The sequence below is a fragment of the Chaetodon trifascialis genome, chromosome 4 (genome assembly GCF_039877785.1).
Source record: "Chaetodon trifascialis isolate fChaTrf1 chromosome 4, fChaTrf1.hap1, whole genome shotgun sequence".
Taxonomy (NCBI): Eukaryota; Metazoa; Chordata; class Actinopteri; order Chaetodontiformes; family Chaetodontidae; genus Chaetodon; species Chaetodon trifascialis.
In genome coordinates, this window is record NC_092059.1 from 21,987,910 (window position 1) to 22,009,077 (window position 21,168).

Here is a 21,168-nt window from a genome sequence, read left to right on the forward strand (position 1 = left end):
CTCTTGTTCCTCTGAGTGTAATTTGCTCTGTGTTTTGTTACAGCGGCCTCTTATCCGCGCTCTAGAGTAACATTAGTTCTGCTCAAGCACCCATAAGTCTGTTTATTTAGCGACCGTCAATTTTATTTGTCTACGCGCTTGTCTGCTCTGCTAGCTATACCAGCTTAGCCTAGCAGCTAGCGATAGCTTCTCTCTGTCCCTCTCCAGCTCTCTCCTGCCCAGTGTGTCACATGTTTAGCTACTCCTCTGCCTCCTTTAGTGATACTGGTACGTGTAATAAATGTAGTTTATTTGGTGAGTTGGAGGCGAGGCTTAGTGAATTGGAAGCTCGGCTCCGCACCATGGAAACAAAACCATTAGCTATAGTTAGCCAGGCCCCCGTAGCTGGTGCGGACCGACCAAGTGCAGCTCCAGCTAGCTGTCCCTCGACAGCTCCCGAGCAGCTGGGAAACCAGGGAGGCTGGGTGACTGTTTGAAGGAAGCATAGTCCCAAGCTGAAGCCCACAGGTCACCACCAACCGCTTCATGTTTCTAACAGGTTCTCCCCACTCGGCGACACACCCGCTGAAAAACCAACTCTGATTATTGGCAGCTCCATTTTGAGAAATGTGAAGTTAGCGACACCAGCGACCATAGTCAAATGCCTGCCGGGGGCCAGAGCGGGCGACGTCGAATCAAATTTGAAACTGCTGGCTAAGGATAAGCGTAAATACCGTAAGATTGTTATTCATGTCAGCGGTAATGACACCCGGTTACGCCAATCGGAGGTCACTAAAATTAATGTGGAATTGGTGTGTACATATGCTAAAACGATGTCGGACTCCGTAGTTTTCTCTGGACCCCTGCCAAATCTGACCAGTGATGACATGTTTAGCCGCATGTCATCGTTCAATCGCTGGCTGTCGAGGTGGTGTCCAGCAAACGGTGTGGGCTTCATTGATAATTGGCAGACTTTCTGGGGAAGACCTGGTCTGATTAGGAGAGACGGCATCCATCCCACTTTGGAGGGAGCAGCTCTCATCTCTAGAAATCTGACCGATTTTATTTATGAACCTAACCCCTGACAACTCAGAGTTGAGACCAGGAGGCAGAGCTGCAGTCCTACACGCTTCTCTGCGCCTCCATTAGAGCAGTTACCCACCCAACACTCCATAGAGACTGTGTCTGCCCCCCGACCACGTAAGCTAAGTAAACCAAAAGTACAGAGAAGAGGAGTTGAACATAAGAATCTAATTAAAATTAGAACAACCTCTGCAATAGTACAACAAGATAGGAGAATTAAATGTGGACTCCTTAACATCAGATCTCTGTCCTCTAAAGCTGTTCTAGTAAATGAGTTAATATCAGACCATAATGTTGATTTATTTTGTCTGACTGAAACCTGGCTGTGTCCTGAAGAGTATGTGAGCCTAAATGAAGCTACTCCTCCGAGCCATATTAATACCCACATTCCTCGAGGCAGTGGCAGAGGAGGTGGAGTTGCAGCCATTTTTGACTCAAGCCTTTTGATCAACCCTAAACCTAAACTTGACTATAACTCATTTGAAAGCCTTGTTCTCACTCTTTCTCATGAGAAATGGGAAACAGTGCAGCCACTTTTATTTGTTGTAGTATACCGCTCTCCTGGTCCTTACTCCGAATTTATAGCTGAGTCCTCTGAGTTTCTATCAAGTTTAGTCCTTGAAGCAGATAAAGTAATTATTGTAGGTGACTTTAATGTACATGTCGACGTTGATAATGACAGCCTTAGCACTGCGTTTATCTCAGTATTAGACTCAGTTGGCTTCCACCAGAATGTACATGAACCGACTCACTGTTTTAACCACACCCTCGACCTTGTTCTGACATATGGCATTGAAATCGAAGACTTAATAGTCTCCTCACAGAATTCTCTTTTATCAGACCATCATTTAATAACTTTCGAATTCATATTACCAGACTACCAGCCAGTAGGCAAAAATTCTTATACCAGACTCCTGTCTGATAGTGCTGTAGCTAAATTTAAGGATGTGATCCCATCAGCATTTAATTCAATGCCATGTCTCAATACAACAGAGGAATCTTATGCTAACCTTAGTCCCTCCCAGATTGACTACCTGGTTGATCGTGCTACAGGTTCATTGCGTATGACACTTGACTCTGTTGCTCCCCTAAAAAAGAAGAAAATTAAACAGAGGAGGTTAGCTCCATGGTATACTCCTCAAACCCGCAAATTAAAGCAAACTTCACGGAAAATAGAAAGGAAATGGCGTTCTACCAATTTGGAAGAATTTGGGTCCGCCTGGCGAGACAGTCTTAAAATATACAGGAAAGCCCTCCGCAGTGCCAGGGCAGCCTATTACTCTGCACTAATAGAGGAAAATAAGAACAATCCCAGGTTTCTCTTCAGCACTGTAGCCAGGCTGACGGAGAGCCATAATTCTATTGAACCATGTATTCCTTTAGCTCTGAACAGTAATGACTTCATGAGCTTCTTTAATGATAAAATTCTAACTATTAGAGACAGAATTCATCAACTCCTGCCGTTAACAGGTACTGTTTTGTCTTCAAACACAGAAACCATAGAAACTGTTACTCAGTCTGTCGCAGTTTTAGACTGTTTTACTCCTGTTGACCTTCACCAACTAATTTCAATAATAGCATATGTATTTCATCATCAAAATCATCTACCTGTATTTTAGATCCTATCCCGACTAAGCTGTTTAAAGAAGTATTACCTCTAATTGACTCTTCAGTATTAGACATGATCAATCTGTCTTTATCAACAGGCTACATACCACAGTCCTTTAAAGTAGCTGTGATAAAACTGCTACTGGAAAAGCCTACTCTTGATCCAGGGGTTTTAGCCTACGAAAGACCGATATCCAACCTTCCCTTTCTCTCAAAAACTCAGAAAGCAGTTGCCAATCAGCTGTGCGACTTTCTAAACAAAAATAGTTTATTCAAGGATTTCCAGTCAGGATTTAGAGTGCATCATAGCACAGAGACAGCACTGGTTAAAGTTACAAATGACCTTCTAATTGCATCTGATAAAGGATTTGTCTCTGTACTAGTCTTATTGGATCTTAGTGCTGCATTTGACACCATTGACCATGGTATCCTATTGCAGACACTGGAACATTTCATTGGCATTAAGGGAACTGCGCTAAGCTGGTTTAAATCCTACTTGTCAGATCGCTCTCAGTTTGTACGCGTTAATGATGACTCCTCTGTGCTCACTAAAGTCAGCTATGGAGTTCCGCAGGGTTCTGTGCTTGGACCAATTCTATTCACCTTATATATGCTTCCTTTAGGTAAGATTATCAGGAAGCACTCAATAAATTTTCATTGCTATGCAGATGATACCCAGCTATATTTATCAATGAAGCCGGAAGAAACCAGTCAGTTAACTAGACTACAAGCATGTCTTCATGACATAAAGACCTGGATGACCTGCAATTTTCTGATGCTAAACTCGGACAAAACTGAAGTTATAGTAGTAGGCCCTAAACATCTTAGAAAGTCACTTTCTGATGACATAGCAGCTATGGATGGCATTGCGCTGGCCTCCAGCACCACTGTAAAGAATCTTGGAGTCATCTTTGACCAAGACATGTCCTTTCACTCCCATGTAAAACAAATTTCAAAGACTGCCTTTTTTCACCTACGTAATATCGCAAAAATCAGGCATATTTTGTCTCAAAATGATGCAGAAAAACTAGTCCATGCATTCGTAACTTCCAGGCTGGATTATTGCAATTCCTTACTATCAGTCTGCCCAAATTCGTTGCTGAATATTCTCCAGTTGCTCCAGAACGCTGCAGCACGTGTTCTGACAAAAACCAGGAAGCGAGATCATATTTCTCCAATACTCGCCACTTTGCACTGGCTCCCTGTAAAGTTTAGAATAGAGTTTAAAATTCTCCTCCTTACTTACAAAGCCATAAATGGCCAGGCACCTTCTTATCTTAAAGAGCTCATAGTACCTTATTGCCCTACTCAAACACTGCGTTCTCAGAATGCAGGTCTACTTATGGTTCCTAAAGTCTCAAAAAGCAGAACAGGAGTCAGAGCAATTAGCTATCAAGCTCCTCTCCTGTGGAACCATCTTCCAGTCTTTGTCCGGGAGGCAGACACTTTCTCTACATTTAAGAGTAGGCTTAAAACTTTCCTTTTTGATAAAGCTTATAGTTAGGGCTGGCTCAGGCTTGTCCTGGACCAGCCCCTAGTTATGCTGCTATAGGATTAGACTGTCGGGGGACATCCAAAGCTACACCGAGCTCCTCTGTCCTTCTGTCCCTCTCCATCCGCACGCTCTCATGTCCTACCACGGCGTGTTACTAACTTAGTTCCTTCCCCGGAGTCTCTGTGCTTTGTCGTCTTGCAGGATCCCATGGACAGTGGCTGAATCTGGATTGTGGATTTCAGCTGCGTCTCCTGCCTTGGCCCTGCCTGACATCCACTGCAACTGCTACTGCTATTATTACATCCACTGTCACTGTTACTGTGATTGCATGTCTGTCTCTCTGTCTCTCTCTCTCTCTCTCTCTCTCTCTCTCTCTCTCTCTGACTGCATTTCTGTCTGTCTGTCTGTCTGTCTGTCTGTCTCACTCTCCCTCTCTTGCTCTTCCTCTCTCACCCAACCGGTCGAGGCAGATGGCCGCCCACCCAGAGTCTGGTTCTGCTCGAGGTTTCTGCCTGTTAAAAGGAAGTTTTTCCTCGCCACTGTCGCCAAGTGCTTGCTCATGGGGGAATTGTTGGTTTCTTTGTAGATAAAAGAGCTTGGTCTGTACCAGCTCTATATGGAAAGTGTCCTGAGACAACTTCTGTTGTGATTTGGCACTATACAAATAAAATTGAAATTGAAATTGAAATTGAAATTGACTCGACTCGAGACTTCTGGGCTAAGCTGGGAGCCAAACTCAAGACCCAGGCTAACTCCATTCCCAGCCACCAGGAGCTGTGGATCGCTGTGGGGAAGGGCAACCATGGTGGGAAGCTCCTCTCCTGGTCATATCTACCTCAGGATCTCCAGCTGTCCAGCAGGTTCTCCGTCCTGGACGAGAACAGGTCACCTACTCATCCCTCCACCGCTTTTAATTGACAATTTTAACCTCTTCTGGAACCGCGGGCCATTTCTTAGCAGAGATGGAATTCACCCCAGTCCACGTGGTTCCCGTGCCCTGACTGCAAATATCTTTGCATGCCGTTACTACAAACAGTCGAAACAGTCACGCATGACAAATTATTCCTGAATTGCACCTGGACACCACAACAGTCACTGGGCACAACTCTTCCTCTCTGTCGCTGTCACGCCCCAGTCTGCTGACGAGTGCGCCCTGCTGTGAGTACACGGACACTTCCTGGTCATCAATCCCTGTTTTAATCACCACTAGACACACCATCAAACAGACCTCTAGAATAAATCGTAATAATCTCAAGACTGTACACAGACATAAACCACCAATGAATCCACCCCTCAACACCACACTGCACATGGCACTTCTAAATGTCCGGCCTCTTTCAAACAAATCATTTCTTATCAATGACCTGATGTTAGATAACAATATCCAATGCATGTTTTTAACTGAGGCGTGGCTCGGCACAGATGGTCCAGCAACACTTATGGAAGCATCCCCACCCAACTATATTTTTTTTATACTCTTCCAGGACTGATAGAAAAGGTGGGGGAACAGCAACCATCCTCTCCACAGCAATAGATTTTAAGAACTGTACATTTGATGAATATCCATCTTTTGAATATAATGCATTTGCTTTTAACAGCCCTCCCATTCTATGTATGACTGTTTACAGGCCACCTAAAAGATGCTCTTTTATTTCTGATTTTTCTGAAGTCCTTTCAATCATCCACACCAACTATGTTTGACCCAACTCAGGGTGAGGAGAAAGAGATAGAAACCTGCTACCTAACCACAGTGGTCACCAGCAACATCAACTACCTGAGCTTTGACATCATACAAAGATTCACAGAGCCTGAAGACGTGCAGTCAGTTCAAACCAGATTTATTCGTTAAAAGCTTCGGATAAGACACAAAGGATGTAGAGTCCCTGTGCAGACAGAAAGGACAGTTAGTCAGGAACACAAAAGACAATTTTATTTTATGACACTCTCCAAAATAATTCTAAAACAATTAGAACAGAATAGGCAAAGTAATAAAGAGAGTACAAACAGCCCCAACCAAACCACCACGTGTGCACCCCCCACTGCAAGCCACAGCAAACACTACAATAGTAACTCTAATATGGTGAGTAAAGTGACCTCCACCTGCTCCGCTTACTGCACCACATGCAATGAGGGGTGTTAACACTACAAGTTCTCCCCACCGGGTTGCCCCTACAGGAAAGAAAGACAAAAACAACAAAATACAATTATCAACTTTCAGTTGGTTCGGGTCACAATTTGAATAGACACCAACACAGTCAGGGAGTCTAACAGTCCAAATAATAAAGCATAAAAGGCATTTAAAACAGTTCAATAAAATCTTGCTGCCCAACAATGGGAGCCCACGTGGTAGGCCCAACACACAGGCAACACCACCCAGTAAAGATGGCTTTAAAAATCGCGCAGTGTAGATGTTTCTGGTAGGCAAAACAGCAGTCTGGCACTATTCTCGGTCAATTTGAGGCCCTGCATGCAGTCAGCACCGGAAAGATTGACTGGCTCTCTGTAGCACAAATGGGACAGATGCCAACCCTCTTCTCCTGCACACCAGGGAAACTGCCACACCATCCACCCAGCTTCAGACAGACAGAGAGAGGGAATAATTAACTACACCTGTGTTTATAAAAGCAGGAGGCTCTCAGCCCCACCCACAAGGGGTGGTGCTTTCAATCTGGTCTGAGGTAGTGGCCCTCACATATGAAAAGATTATATTATCTTAGGCGATTTTAACATTCATGAAGACAATCAATCAGACTGTTTTACCTCAGACTTTGTAAACATGTTGTACTGTATGAATTTCAACCAACACATCACCTTGCCAACCCACAAAAGATCTTGTAATAACCCACAGCTTATCTGTCAGTGTCTCCTCTGTTGTGGATGTTGGCATATCTGATCATTACTGCGTATATTTTACGGTCAGTTGTTTTATAAAACAGGATATTCCACAACAAACCGTGAGGAAACGCTATCTTACCCTGGAAATGGCTGCAAATTTTATTCACCTTTTACATGACATTCTGGCCAATATTTTACCCACAACTTGCGTTTTAGATCCCATCCCCACTTCCTTTTTTAAATCAGTTTATGGCTCTTTGGATGAAGATTTGCTCAACATTATTGTTCATAACTGTTCTCTTCAGAGGGGTGTTTTCCCATCCTCTCTTAAAACTGCAATAGTCAAACCCCTTCTGATGAGAAACAATCTAGATCCATCAGTTCTCAGTAATTACAGGCCTGTATCGAATCTGACATTTTTAAGTAAGATTTTAGAAAACTTAGTTTTTAATCAGCTGAATGATTTTTTAAACTGTAATGATATTTTTGAAAAATATCAATCTGGTTTTCGGGCCGAACACAGCACAGAGACGACAGCATTAACGAAAGTTGTGAATGACCTAAGGTGCAATATGGATATGAAGAAACTTTCTGTTCTTGTTCTGCTTGACTTAAGTGCAGCATTTGACACAGTTGACCACCTAATTCTCCTGGACAGACTTCATACCCTGATTGGCCTCTCTGGTAATGTTTTTAATTGATTTAAATCATATCTTACTGGCAGAGAATTTTTTATAAGCATGGACGAATATTCCTCAAAAAGCTATGATTGAAGTGTGGTGTCCCCCAAGGCTCAATTTTAGGTCCAACTCTTTTTAATCTTTATATGTTGCCACTGGGGGACTTCATCAGGAGACAAGGCATTAATTTCCATAGTTATGCTGATGACACACAGCTTTACATAGCCATGTCTCCTGGTGACGCTGGGCCAATAGATGCCCTTTTAAAATGCATTTTAGATATCAAGTTATGGATGGCAGGTAACTTCTTACAGCTCAACCAGGACAAAACAGTAGTTGTCATTGGTCCCGAAGCACATAGAGAAAAACTTAATTTAAAACTCAAAGCCCTGGCCTTTAACACAACTGAGCAGGTAAAAAACCTTGGTGTTATTTTAGATTCAAAATTAAATTTTAATGCTCACATCAAAAGTATAGTCAAGAGTGGTTTTTATCATTTCAAGAACATTGCCAGGGTGTGGCCATTTTTATCTCAAGCCAACACAGAGACACTAATGTACACTTTTATCACCTGTAGGCTAGATTACTGTAACGCTCTTCTTTCTGGTCTCTCTAAAAACACATTACACCAATTTTAAAGTCTCTGCACTGGTTACCTGTCTGCTTCAGAATCGATTTTAAGATCCTCTTAATAGTTTTTAAAGATCTTAATGGTCACAGAGAATGTGGACATTTTTAAAAGCAAACTCAAGACCTACCTTTTTAGTCTGGCTTTTAACTAAATTTTATTTATTATTTTTAACCTTTTAGTCTGGTTCTTTGAATTTTATTTATTTATTTATTTTATCTTTTTAGACTGGTTGTTAATTAAATCTTATTTATTTGATTATTTTTACCTTTTAGTCTGGTCTTTCAGTGATTTTTTATGATTTATCTCTCTGGTGTTTCCTCACTTGAAAGTGAGTGATGATGATGATGAGTGTGTGTGTGTGTGTGTGTGTGTGTGTGTGTGTGTGTGTGTGTGTGTGTGTGTGTGTGCGAGCATGCGTGCATACGTATGTGTATCTCTTGTGTCTATTATTTGTTGTATCGCTTCTTATGTAAAGCACTTTGGGCTGCTCCTTTGTATGAAAAGTGTTCTATAAATAAAGTTTGATTGATTGATTGAATAATAGTGTCATTGTCACCCAAACAGGGGCTGGTTGCTGTAGGCCATAGTTTTGATTTCCTGTCAGAAAAAGCCAGCTATCAAAATCAGTAACATACTGTATATCTGACTGGTCTCTTTAGTGGTCTGGCTAAAAATCAAACCACATGGAATAAAAATACTTGTCAATGTGAGATGAAAATGAAAAGCTTAAGCACAATGATTCCCTTTTACTTGACTGATTTAGTCAAAGGAAAAATAGGCAACAATTTCAAAATGTGTTATTTGTTTCATTCATTTTTAAGAAAAACTGTCAGTCATCAGATGTCAGTCTCATGTTCTAGTATATATTTGCCACTTTTATCTATAGTAAATTGATACTCTTCGTTGTGTTTTCGTAACCTTAGAATGAGTTCTTTATATCTATAGATGAAGCGGGCCTCTTCCACGCCATGCTGCACCACCATGTTTTTACAGTAGCCCAGAACAGACATTCCTAACACTGACTCTGAGGGCCTTTTCACATTTTGAGCAGCCACTGTCAGAGGGGGTGAGGTGAGGGGAATTCAGCTGGTTTCAATCTGCAACCTCACTGCTAAATGAAACTAAATCCCACACACTTGACCTTTAATAGATGTTCAAACACCTGGCAAAACAGATAATCTTCGGACAATAAATTGAAGAAATGAAAGTTTATTTTCTTAAACTTGTTTAAAAGAACAAGAAAGCTGAAAGAGCACATTTTCTTGATAAATACCATGAGTACAGTTTCTGCTTTTTTTTTTTTTTTTTTTGCTTTTTTTCAGGTATTATGTTGTTCATATGTCTATGGTTTTTTTTAGCAATGATTTTTGGGGTAAAATAATCATTCTAAAATGTAAAAATTAAGAATTTTGCATCTGTCTGCTGTGAAATTTGCAAGCCCTTTTTTCTCTCAAATTCACTCCTTCTGTCTGTTACTGTTTGCCTTTGAGGAGCAGTAAATACAGAGTAGGGCCTGTGGTGACTTTCATGATGGAAGGGCATGTACTGAATGGTCAGTATTTCAGCTACACTGAAAAAAATGATTTTGTGGTGTAGTAATATTTATTAGGTTAACTGTCACAGTTTTTACTTTCTAATTGTAAGTATCAATGAGAACCGGAATTATTCAAGTAAAAACTACATATGTCATTCATGTAATAAATAAACTGTGCGGGAAGAGTAATTTTTACGATGTATTTTCACATAATATTCAAAGGTTTCATAGCCATTGCACATGAACCTAGAAATACCAAGTAAGTTTTACTAGCGTTGCGTATTTTGAATTCGCGCATGCGTCTTGTGATGCGCATACAGGACGCATGCGCTTCGTTACCCGCCAAAATACAGGAAGACGACAACGGCAGTTAGGTTCAATGGAGGAAGGAGCGGCTAAATCATCTTGAAGGTAAGTCATTCAGGGTTTTTCTTGTATATGTAACGGATCGCGGTAATTTGAATACTGTACCAGTTGCACAATTTAGCGCATTTAGCGTTTATTAGCGGTCCAGCACAAGTTGCGCGACGTGTCCATACGCCGGTGTTTGTGTGTGTGTGTACGTCCGCCCGCACGCACGGGAGAGAGATAGCAGGAGGACGGGCTGCTAGCTAACCAGCTAACATCTTTTTATATATCTATTTTATATCTTTAGATCTGAAGCCTCATTGTTTTCTATTCTGATTCCGTTTACACTGTTTAAATTTTGATTCTGTATCATTACAGCTGTCTCTCAATAACGTGTCCTCTCAGCAACTACAGCAAGCTGTGTCACAAGCAAAGCCATCTGGCTATTCAGGTAAAAAAAAAGGTGTGTAGTGCTTTGCACTTCTTAAGATGTAAGAGGTTTACCATCATCACAGAATATATATTTTGAATTTTGAAGTTATATGTTGCGCCGCATAAAATATGATATATACAAAAACTGAAAGGACAATCTGATGTTATATCTATTCTAGTGATATGAACATAGCCCAAGAAATGCTGCTTCTCCATTATCCCTGGCATTAAAGTAACTTTGAGTATGATGCCTTATTGATTGGATTTCTTTGTATTTTACAGCCTCCACCAGGAAAGTTCTCCTGCTCTTCAGGCTACGTATACAAACAGTTCCTGAACTTGTCCTTGTGCCTTTAACAAGCTACCTCAGACCCATTTTACCACCCTAAGATGAAATTTCTGTCATCTACTCGCCTCAATATTGATAGAAGGACTGAAGTTTTATCAACATTCATGCTCTTCTGGGAGTTTGCCGTTTCTCACAAAACTGCAGTGAACGGCAACTGGGCTTCAAACGTCCAAAAAATATGTCATGAATCAAAAAAATGTCTCCATACTGCTCATCTGAAGTAATCCAAGTGTCCTGCAGCTCACGCATTCCTTGATGCTCTGATAAAAACATCTCAAAATTGTATTTTGGCTTTGTTTGCTGTATTTGATGTGAAGCTTGATTTGAAGCTAAGATACCGCTCACTGCAGGTGAGTGGAAAAAACGTCTCTCAAACTCACAGAAGAACATGGATGTTAACAAAACTTCACCGATCCTATGGACAAAGGGGTGAGTAAATAATAACAAAAATTTCATCTATAGGGTGAACTATACCTTGTTGTTGTTTTGTCATGCAAACGTGTTGGAAAATGTTTTATTAACTCACTTAAGAAAAATAAAGGTGTTGTTAAATTAAACATTTGCCTCATTTTTTTTAAAGTCATTGTTTCAATAAACAAAAACATTAAGAAGACATTTTGACAATTTAAACTGCAGAAAAATTATGTAAAATGTTGCTTAAATATAGTCCATAAATAAAAGTTAGAAAAAGTATTTAAAAATTACATTGAAAAGCCATTGATTTTAGGTGAGATTTCAAAGTAAAACTTACAAAGAAGGAGAGAGTAAAATTCAATGACCGTATTAATAATCATCAGGAAATTATCTGAGGTTTGCTAGTAAAAAAAACTTATATCATTAAGTAAAATTTACTTGATGATTGCCCTCACTGAATTTACTTACAGTTTCTAAGTGCAAAAACTTTCCTAGGTTTTCTCAAGTAAATTTCACTCCAAATTTTTTTCAGTGTATGTGAAATCACATCTAAAGGATATCATCGTCTTTGTTTTGGAATCTTTCATTGCTGATATTGAGCCATATTTTTGTTGGGGCAGCACGGTAACGCAGCACAGTGGCGCAGCACGGTGGGGCAGCAGGTAGTGCGCGTGCCTCACAGCCTCACAGCAAGAAGGTCGCAGGTTCGATTCCTGGGTCGGGCCTGAAGTTTGCATGTTCTTCCCGTGCATGCGTGGGTTCTCTCCGGGCACTCCGGCTTCCTCCCACAGACCAAAAACATGCTCATTAGGTTGATTGGTGACTCTAAATTGCCCAACATGGCCCCTAGGTGTGAGTGTGAGTGTGAATGGTGTGTGTATGTGCCCTGCGATCGGCTGGCGACCGGTCCAGGGTGCCTCTCGCCCCTTGACAGCCGAGATAGGCTCCGGCCCCCCCTGCGACCCCGAAAGGGATAAGCGGCATAGAAAATGGATGGATGGATGGACAAAAAAGTGGTCTCACTGTATAGTTGAGAGTGTTGAGTATGTCATTTATGGCTACCATATATCAACTTTTGGAGATTGTTTGTGGGTTTTTTTGGATAAAAATCTATTGTTTTCCATGTGTGATATAGGTGTGTTCATCTTGATCCCAAACATGTTGTTACAAACATGGTTTCTTCTTCTCTTATGTGAAGCTCTATATGAAACTATACAATGGATCCTTAATTAATTTTGAAATTAGGGTTAGTTATATTAAGAGATGGAAGAAATTTGAGTGTATTGTGTTTTGAAAAAAAGATTGTTTGAAAGAGTGCAGTATTTGTTGTCTGCACTGACAACTGGATATTCATCTTTTTTCAGCCATTGACTGATTTCGATGAATAAATGTATTACTTAAGAAATTTATGAAGAGACTGTTGCAACAACCAGCTTAAAAGATGTTCCAGCAACAAAAGTGTTACCTATTTAAGTATACTACATTAGAGCCCATATTTAAAGCTCACACATTTTTTTTTTTATTTTGTTATGCTATTATTGCCTTTACTTGATAGTGAAACTAGAGAGCAACACGAAATATGGGGAGAGAGAAACAAAAATCCTCATGAATCGGACACATGGCAATTACAGGTTATGCATCTTAAAAGACTGGGCCCACATGATGCCCAACTCAGATCTGACTGAACTATGAAGAAGTTGCAGTCAACCATACTCCAGACACACCTTTAGAGCCCTGAGCAGGGATGTAATGATAACTGATTTCAGTTTCAATCTTATTGTTCATGTAACCAAAAACCACCTTAGAGAAGTGCTCCACATCTTCAAGAGTGAGGTGCTCTATGCTGCAGACAAGTAAACATGGAGAAAATTTAACTGCAAAACATTGAGCCTGAACTGCAAAACAGCCCCTTACAACTGAGCCCTGGTAAAGCTCAATGCGCAGCTGGTCATAACTTGGAGCTAATCCATGCCTGAAGGAACATACGAGCAGAGTGTACTCAAAATCAATAAACACAGTATTAGTTAACACAATAAACACAAGGTACTTAAGGGGTGAGAGATCGGGCAAAGCTTTCATCATCACTTGCAACCTCCTATAAATCATCAAGCTGGGAAGTAGATGTTATTGAAGGCAAATAACTCTTTTCCTTCACAAACACAAGTGGAAATAATTGCACTTCATAAGAATAACAATTCATATGCTTTGCACAGTAATCACCCAAAATGGGAATTGTTTTAAATAATTTGTTTGGGAGCCCTGCAAGAGACATAACTCATGTGTAATTTGGAACTGAGAGCTTAACGTTTAAGAAACCAATTCTTGAGATCAAGTTTGTGTTTTAAGAGGTTTTATATGGCGTACACAAATTCAGACTTACCTTGGCTCTCAGTCTTTTAATTAATTTTAAAAAAGGGACACAATACAATATGATTATATTCTGTAATTGTTTTATAAAATTGTATTGTCCACATGAATGATTGCAAGCAAATAGTATTTAAAAATATGTGTTTATGAAGTTTCAGTTATCATGAAGAGTTGTCTGATGTACTGTATGGATATGGTGTAAGTATGTTAAGTGCCTTGCATACATCTGCTGTTGCAATTGATTTTTATTTTCACTATTGATTTTTTTTTTTTTTTTTTTTTTTTTTTCAGATTAAGCCATTAATCATTTAGTCTTTGAAATGTAAAGAGGAGAGTGAAAAATGTCCATCCCGCGTTCTTACATGCATACGTAGCTGGGTATTGTCTGTGTAATTATGGAAATTGATATTATGATTTCTAATAATATTGCCAAGTGGTGACATATAAAGACTGAAAAGATCTAGGCCAAAGAGAGAGCCCTGAGGGACATTACATGTCTATTTTATTGGAGAACAGATCAGTCATATAACTGTCAACCAGCTAGATAAGACCTGACCAGCTGTTTCAGAAAGACCAACCCAGTGTTTAAGCCAGTCCAGCATCAAATGCAGCACTGAGATCTAACAGGACCAGTACAGACAGCTTTTTCCCATCACTGATCATTCTGAGGTCATTCACATCCTTGACTCGAGCTTTTTCTCTATTGTACTGGGCCCTAAAACAAGAAAAAAATAAAAAATAAAAATGAATTTTTCACTCCTCCTTGAACTGCCACCTTATCGTGGTGGAGGAGTTTGAGTACCCGAATGATCCTAGAGGCTATGTTGTACAGGGCTTAATGCCCCTGGTAGGGTCTCCCAAGGCAAACAGGTTCTAGGTGACAGGTCAGACTAAGAGCAGTTCAGAAAGCCCCTATGAAAGACATCAAATCAAGGAAGCGTACGTCGCCCGGATTGGCGTCACCGGGGCCCCGCCCTGGAGCCAGGCCTGGGGTTGGGGCTCACAGGCGAGCGCCTGGTGGCCGGGTCCCGTGGGCACAGCCCGAAGGAGTGACGTGGACCCGCCTTCCCGTAGGCCCACCACCCGCAGGAAGGATCAGGAGGGGCCGGTGCTATGTGGAATGGGTAGCAGTCGTGGACGGGGGGCCCCGACGACCCAAACCCTGGACAACGACTCTGGCTATGGGGACATGGAATGTCACCTCACTGTGGGGGAAAGAGCCTGAGCTAGTGCGGGAGGTTGAGCGGTACCGGCTAGAGATAGTCGGGCTCACCTCCACGCACAGTCTGGGCTCTGCAACCCAACTCCTTGAGAGAGGCTGTACTCTCTTCTACTCTGGAGTTGCCCGCGGTGAGAGGCGGCGAGCTGGTGTGGGCTTGCTTATAGCCCCCCAGCTCAGCTGCCATGTGTTGGAATTCTCCCCGCTGAGCGAGAGGGTCGCTTCCCTGCGCCTTCGGGTTGGGGATAGGTCTCTCACTATTGTTTCGGCCTACGGGCTGAACAGTAGCGTAGAGTACCCAGCCTTCTTGGAGTCCCTGGGAGGGGTACTGGAAAGTGCTCCAACCGGGGACTCCATTGTTCTGCTGGGAGACTTCAATGCTCACGTGGGCAGCAACAGTGACACCTGGAGGGGTGTGATTGGGAGGAACGGCCTCCCCGAACTGAACCCGAGTGGTGTTCTGTTATTGGATTTCTGTGCTAGTCACAGTTTGTCCATAACGAACACCATGTTCAAGCATAAGGGTGTCCATCAGTGCACGTGGCACCAGGACACCCTAGGCCGGAGGTCAATGATCGACTTTGTAGTCGTATCATCTGACCTTCGGTGGTATGTCTTGGACACTCGGGTAAAGAGAGGGGCTGAGCTGTCAACTGATCACCACCTGGTGGCGAGTTGGATTCGCTGGCAGGGGAAGAAGCGGGACAGACTTGGCAGACCCAAACGTACCGTGAGGGTCTGTTGGGAACGTCCGGTGGAACCCGCTGTCAGGGAAGTTTTCAACTCCCACCTCCGGGAGAGCTTCAACCAGATCCCGAGGGAGGTTGGAGATATTGAGTCCGAATGGACCATGTTCTCCACTTCCATTGTTGATGCAGCCATCCGTAGCTGTGGCTGTAAAGTCGGCGGTGCCTGTCGTGGCGGCAACCCCCGAACCCGGTGGTGGACACCGGAAGTAAGGGATACCGTCAAGCTGAAGAAGGAGTCCTATCGGGCCTGGTTGGCTCATAGGACTCCTGAGGCAGCTGATGGGTACCGGCAGACCAAGCGTGCGGCAGCTCGGGCGGTTGTAGAAGCAAAAACTCAGGTCTGGGAGGAGTTCGGGGAGGCCATGGAGGAGGACTACCGGTCAGCCTCGAGGAAATTCTGGCAAACCATTCGGCGCCTCAGGAGGGGGAAGCAGCTTTCTGTCAACACTGTTTACAGTGGAGGTGGGGAGCTGTTGACCTCGACTGGGGATATTGTCGGGCGGTGGAAGGAATACTTCGAGGATCTCCTCAATCCCTCTGTCATGTCTTTCGTAGAGGAAGCAGAGACTGGGGACTTGGAGGTCGATTCATTCATCACCGGGGCTGAAGTCACTGAGGTAGTTCGCAAGCTCCTCGGTGGCAAAGCGCCGGGGGTGGATGAGATCCGCCCTGAGTACCTCAAGTCTCTGGATGTTGTAGGACTGTCTTGGTTGACACGCCTCTGCAGCATCGCATGACAGACGGGGACAGTGCCTCTGGACTAGCAGACTGGGGTGGTGGTCCCTCTTTTTAAAAAGGGGGGCCGGAGGGTGTGCTCCAACTATCGGGGGATCACACTCCTCAGCCTCCCTGGTAAAGTCTATTCCAGGGTACTGGAGAGGAGAATCCGGCCGATAGTCGAACTCCGGATTCAAGAGGAACAATGCGGTTTTCGTCCTGGCCGTGGAACACTGGACCAGCTCTATACCCTCCACAGGGTGCTTGAGGGTTCATGGGAGTTTGCCCAACCAGTCCACATGTGCTTCGTGGACTTGGAGAAGGCATTCGACCGTGTCCCTCGCGTCATTCTGTGGGAGGTGCTCCGGGAATATAGGGTTGGAGGCCCTCTGTTGAGGGCTCTACAGTCCCTGTACAACCGGAGCAGGAGCTTGGTTCGCATTGCCGGCAGTAAGTCGGACCTGTTCCCGGTGCATGTTGGACTCCGGCAGGGCTGCCCTTTGTCACCGGTTCTGTTCATCATTTTTATGGACAGGATTTCTAGGCGCAGCCAGGGGCCGGAGGGGGTTCGGTTCGGGGGCCGGCAGATTTCGTCTCTGCTTTTCGCGGATGATGTTGTCTTGTTGGCTACCTCGAGCCAGGACTTTCAGCATGCGCTGGGGCGGTTCGCAGCCGAGTGTGAAGCAGCTGGGATGAGAGTCAGCACCTCCAAGTCCGAGGCCATGGTTCTCGACCGGAAAAAGGTGGCTTGCTCCCTTCAGGTTGGGGGAGAGTTCCTGCCTCAAGTGGAGGAGTTTAAGTATCTTGGGATCCTGTTCTCGAGTGAGGGAAGGATGGAACGTGAGATTGACAGGCGGATCCGTGCAGCGGCTGCAGTAATGCGGTCGCTGTATCGGTCTGTCGTGGTGAAGAAGGAGCTAAGCTGAAAGGCGAAGCTCTCGATTTACCGGTCAATCTATGTTTCTACCCTCACCTATGGTCATGAACTTTGGGTCATGACCGAAAGAACGAGGTCCCGGATACAAGCGGCTGAAATGAGTTTCCTCCGCAGGGTGGCGGGGCGCTCCCTTAGAGATAGGGTGAGGAGCTCTGTCACCCGGGAGGAGCTCAGAGTAGAGTCGCTGCTCCTCCGCATTGAGAGGAGTCAGCTGAGGTGGCTCGGGCATCTTTATCGGATGCCCCCTGGACGCCTCCCTAGGGAGGTGTTCCAGGCATGTCCCACCGGGAGGAGGCCCCGGGGAAGACCCAGGACACGCTGGGGTGACTATGTCACTCGGCTGGCCTGGGAACGCCTTGGGATCCCCCCGGAAGAGCTGGAGGAAGTGTCCAGGGAGAGGGAAGTCTGGGCGTCCCTGCTCAGACTGCTCCCCCTGCAACCCGGCCCCGGATAAGCAGAAGACAATGGATGGATGGATGAATTTTTCAAACACACCGTGGTCACAGAGGAAATCTGTAACAGGTTATATCAGGATCCAAGTGCAGCGCTGACTGAACTGTAAAGCATGTGAGTCTCTTGTTCCTTTGTTTGGAGCAAACGCTGGCTTCAGGAGTAGTTTGGTTTGGCAACTAAGAAACAATCTTATTAATGATCAGGTTTGGAAGGGGCAAGAGGAAAGACTAGTCGTAGTCTAAGTCAGCAAGCAGAGGTCTTTACCAGAGGATAGGACGGACACAAACAAGCCCGTATTTCTGATTTGTTCATCAAGAAGAGGGTCATTTGAGGTCACGAAAATTTCCAGGACAACCACGACTGACTCCCAGATGAGATGATCTGTGCCGTAGAAACTGGAAAATGCAATCGAGCCGCCTTTGTCATTTGTGGAGAAGACACCATGGAATCAATGTTTCTCACCGAATTGTAAATCGAAGGTTGCTTTAGCATGGTTACTGAGCAAGAAGAGTGACCAAGTGTTCACACCTAACTGTTCAACACAGAGTGGCTCGACTTCACTGTGCGAGGGAGCACAAAAGATTACAGCTTGGGCACTGGTGAGATGTTATCTTTATGGAAAAGAGCCGCTATATCCTTAACCATGCAGATGGATGACGATGGGTTCTACAATTACCTGGTGAAAACCTTTGCGATGACTGCATCCATGAAACCACTCAAGGTGGTGGTGCCTCAGTGATGGTATTGGCCAGTATTCATAATGGAATAAAGACACCATTGGTGGTGCTGGATGCAAACGTCAAAGTCGTTGTGTACAGGGACACCCTGGAGAACATTACATCCCACATGCAAGACGAGTCTATGGGAACAGCTTTCATCTGCAAGACAACAACACTAGAGCACATAAGGCAGCTGCAGTGAGAGAATATGTTGATGCAGTGGGGGTGCAGCAGATGCCATTGCCCGCTTGCTCCCCTGATATGAGCCTTATTGAGCATGCCTGGGATGCCTTAGGTCAAGCCATCAATGGGAGGGAGAATATACCCCAAACTCTATAGGAGTTCGCCCAGGCTTCAACTGAATAGCAGGACACCCTGCCCACTGACAACAAGCTTGTGGACAGTATGCCACGACATCTCAATGCACTGATCCGTGTCAGGAGTGGCCACTTGAGATTAGTGACTGTGTCACATTGAAAAGAGTGATAATGGACATTCATATGCAGGCCCGGAGTGGCTAATCGGGAGTACCGGGACAATTCCCAGTGGGCCGGTCTGATGTTTGTGCCGCGAGGGCCGGTATTCACTTTTTTTTGGTTCATTTTTTTATTGTATTTTTTTTTGGGGGGGGGGGGGGGGGGCTGGTGTTCAGTCATGGCACTGGGTTGATCATGTATTCTGCTACCGCTGTCCTGGGCCGCCTCCGCCTCCTTTGGCAGCGCTTTTTTCTTTTTCTTTTTCTTTTTTTTTCAGATGCACCCTAACATAAGAATTAAAAAGAGGAAAGCTCTGGAAACAGACGCAGCCAAATGTGCTAACTTTGGCAACTTTTTCACTAAAACGAGCTTGCGGTTGGAAATGACAAATGAGGACGACGAAACGGGTACGGCAAGATGTTGAACTTTGCCTGCAAACCACCGTTCAAGTTAATTAATTATCATGTCAATGAGTTGTGTAGCATTGTGGCATATAACATAACGCTATTTAAATTATAGTATGATGCGACGCCACATAACTGGGAAACTTTGTCTTGTAGCCCCTCAGAGTCAGAAGCAAGATCCAGCACCAAGCACCAGCCATGAGCCCACAAGTCCAGAGTGGGCAGGTAGGATTGCTCGTTGAGTGAATATTATTACAATTAATAGAATGAAGAGTATAGTGTAGACCTGCTCTATATGAAAAGTGCCCTGAGATGCTAGATGATTCAGCACTGCATTAATGAAACTGACCTGAATTGATCAGAAGGCTTTGTAAAAAGGGGAGATTTGTGCTGAGAATTATGACCATTTTTAAAATGTGATTTAGTGTCGGAAGCAGAGCCAGGAGCCAGTCGTGATGAAGGGATTGCTTCTGTCAGTATGGAAGGAACAGGTGAGCTGTTGTAAGAGAGTATTTGAACAAGCAAGCATTAGTTCCAATATGACCACTTTCTATGCCCAAACAAACACTTATTTGAACAGAATATAGATTCAGATATTGTTGAAAAGGATATGTTGTAAAGAATAATGTTGAGGTTGTGTATTCATGTTGATATAAATCTACATTGTGAAGCAACCCTTACTTGCACTGAACTGGAAATATTTTAGAAAAATATGCTGAATTACAAGGATTTTCGTTACAGTGTGCTATTGTAGACTTAAAACGTAAGGTTATAATTACATGATTTTAATAATAATAGGTTGCTATCTAAAGTGGGCCAGTCTGAGGCATGAAACTCCAGGTCTGAAAATGAGTCTCACTCCGGCCCTCTTCATATGCATGAAATCTTCTCCAATATGTGTTTCCTGTTAAACTGACCAAGGCTGAAGAATTTAAACAAAGCCTTAATCCTATTGTTTCAATATCCCAAATTTTATTGTTATTATTATTAATTCAGTTTTGAGAAGATATACACTTTATCGGTCAAGAATGAATCTTATTGTCACAATCATTTCATGGAAAGAGGTAAAAAATATTTTATTCCAACTTTATGAGCAACAGTGTACAACAGGCTTGTCCCTGTGACAATTGTATGATGATATAAATTCAGATATTTGTGTATTTATTTATTAAGGATGTAACAATTTAAAGAATCTCATGATATCTCAAAAACCATAGATGGGTGGACTTGACAAGCTACTCAGAGCTATAACACAGTTAATGTTATGACCAGCGAATGGGAAATGAAAAGTGTTGCAGCTTCTTTTCCAATCACAAACTGCACTCGCCATACCTGAAGTTTGAAGCAGAAGCATTTTAAGTTAAGAACAAATTTTAGAGCAATATAAATTCTGGATACACTAATTTATGAATAAAGGGCATGTTTTCAAGTCATCTTTCTTTCTTTCTTTCTTTCTTTCTTTCTTTCTTTCTTTCTTTCTTTCTTTCTTTCTTTCTTTTTGTAATAAATATCATATTATTGACTTTATATTGGCATATTATCATACTGTGCGTTTGTGGGATCATTACATTTCCACTATGCAGTATATTTACCTTCAGATGTACCACAAACTACTTCCTCACATGACATCTTTTTTAACAATATGAGAAATGAAGGAGTAAAATAAATCTTTGAAACATTAAATCATCATTCTGTGTAACCATTAGCACTAAATTAAAAAAAATAAATAAGTGTGTGTG

At 43.1% G+C, this 21,168-nt stretch overlaps 2 protein-coding genes across 2 annotated transcripts in view; one reads left to right on the forward strand and one right to left on the reverse strand.

The window, feature by feature from the left end:
- Positions 1-21,168, reverse strand: part of LOC139329877 (mitochondrial adenyl nucleotide antiporter SLC25A24-like) — a 378,717-nt gene that overhangs the window by 102,486 nt on the left and 255,063 nt on the right. The window lies entirely within an intron of this gene.
- The window catches only part of LOC139329891 (EEIG family member 2-like), a 354,478-nt gene that overhangs the window by 90,339 nt on the left and 242,971 nt on the right, over positions 1-21,168 (forward strand). The gene's annotated exons all lie outside the window — the stretch shown is intronic.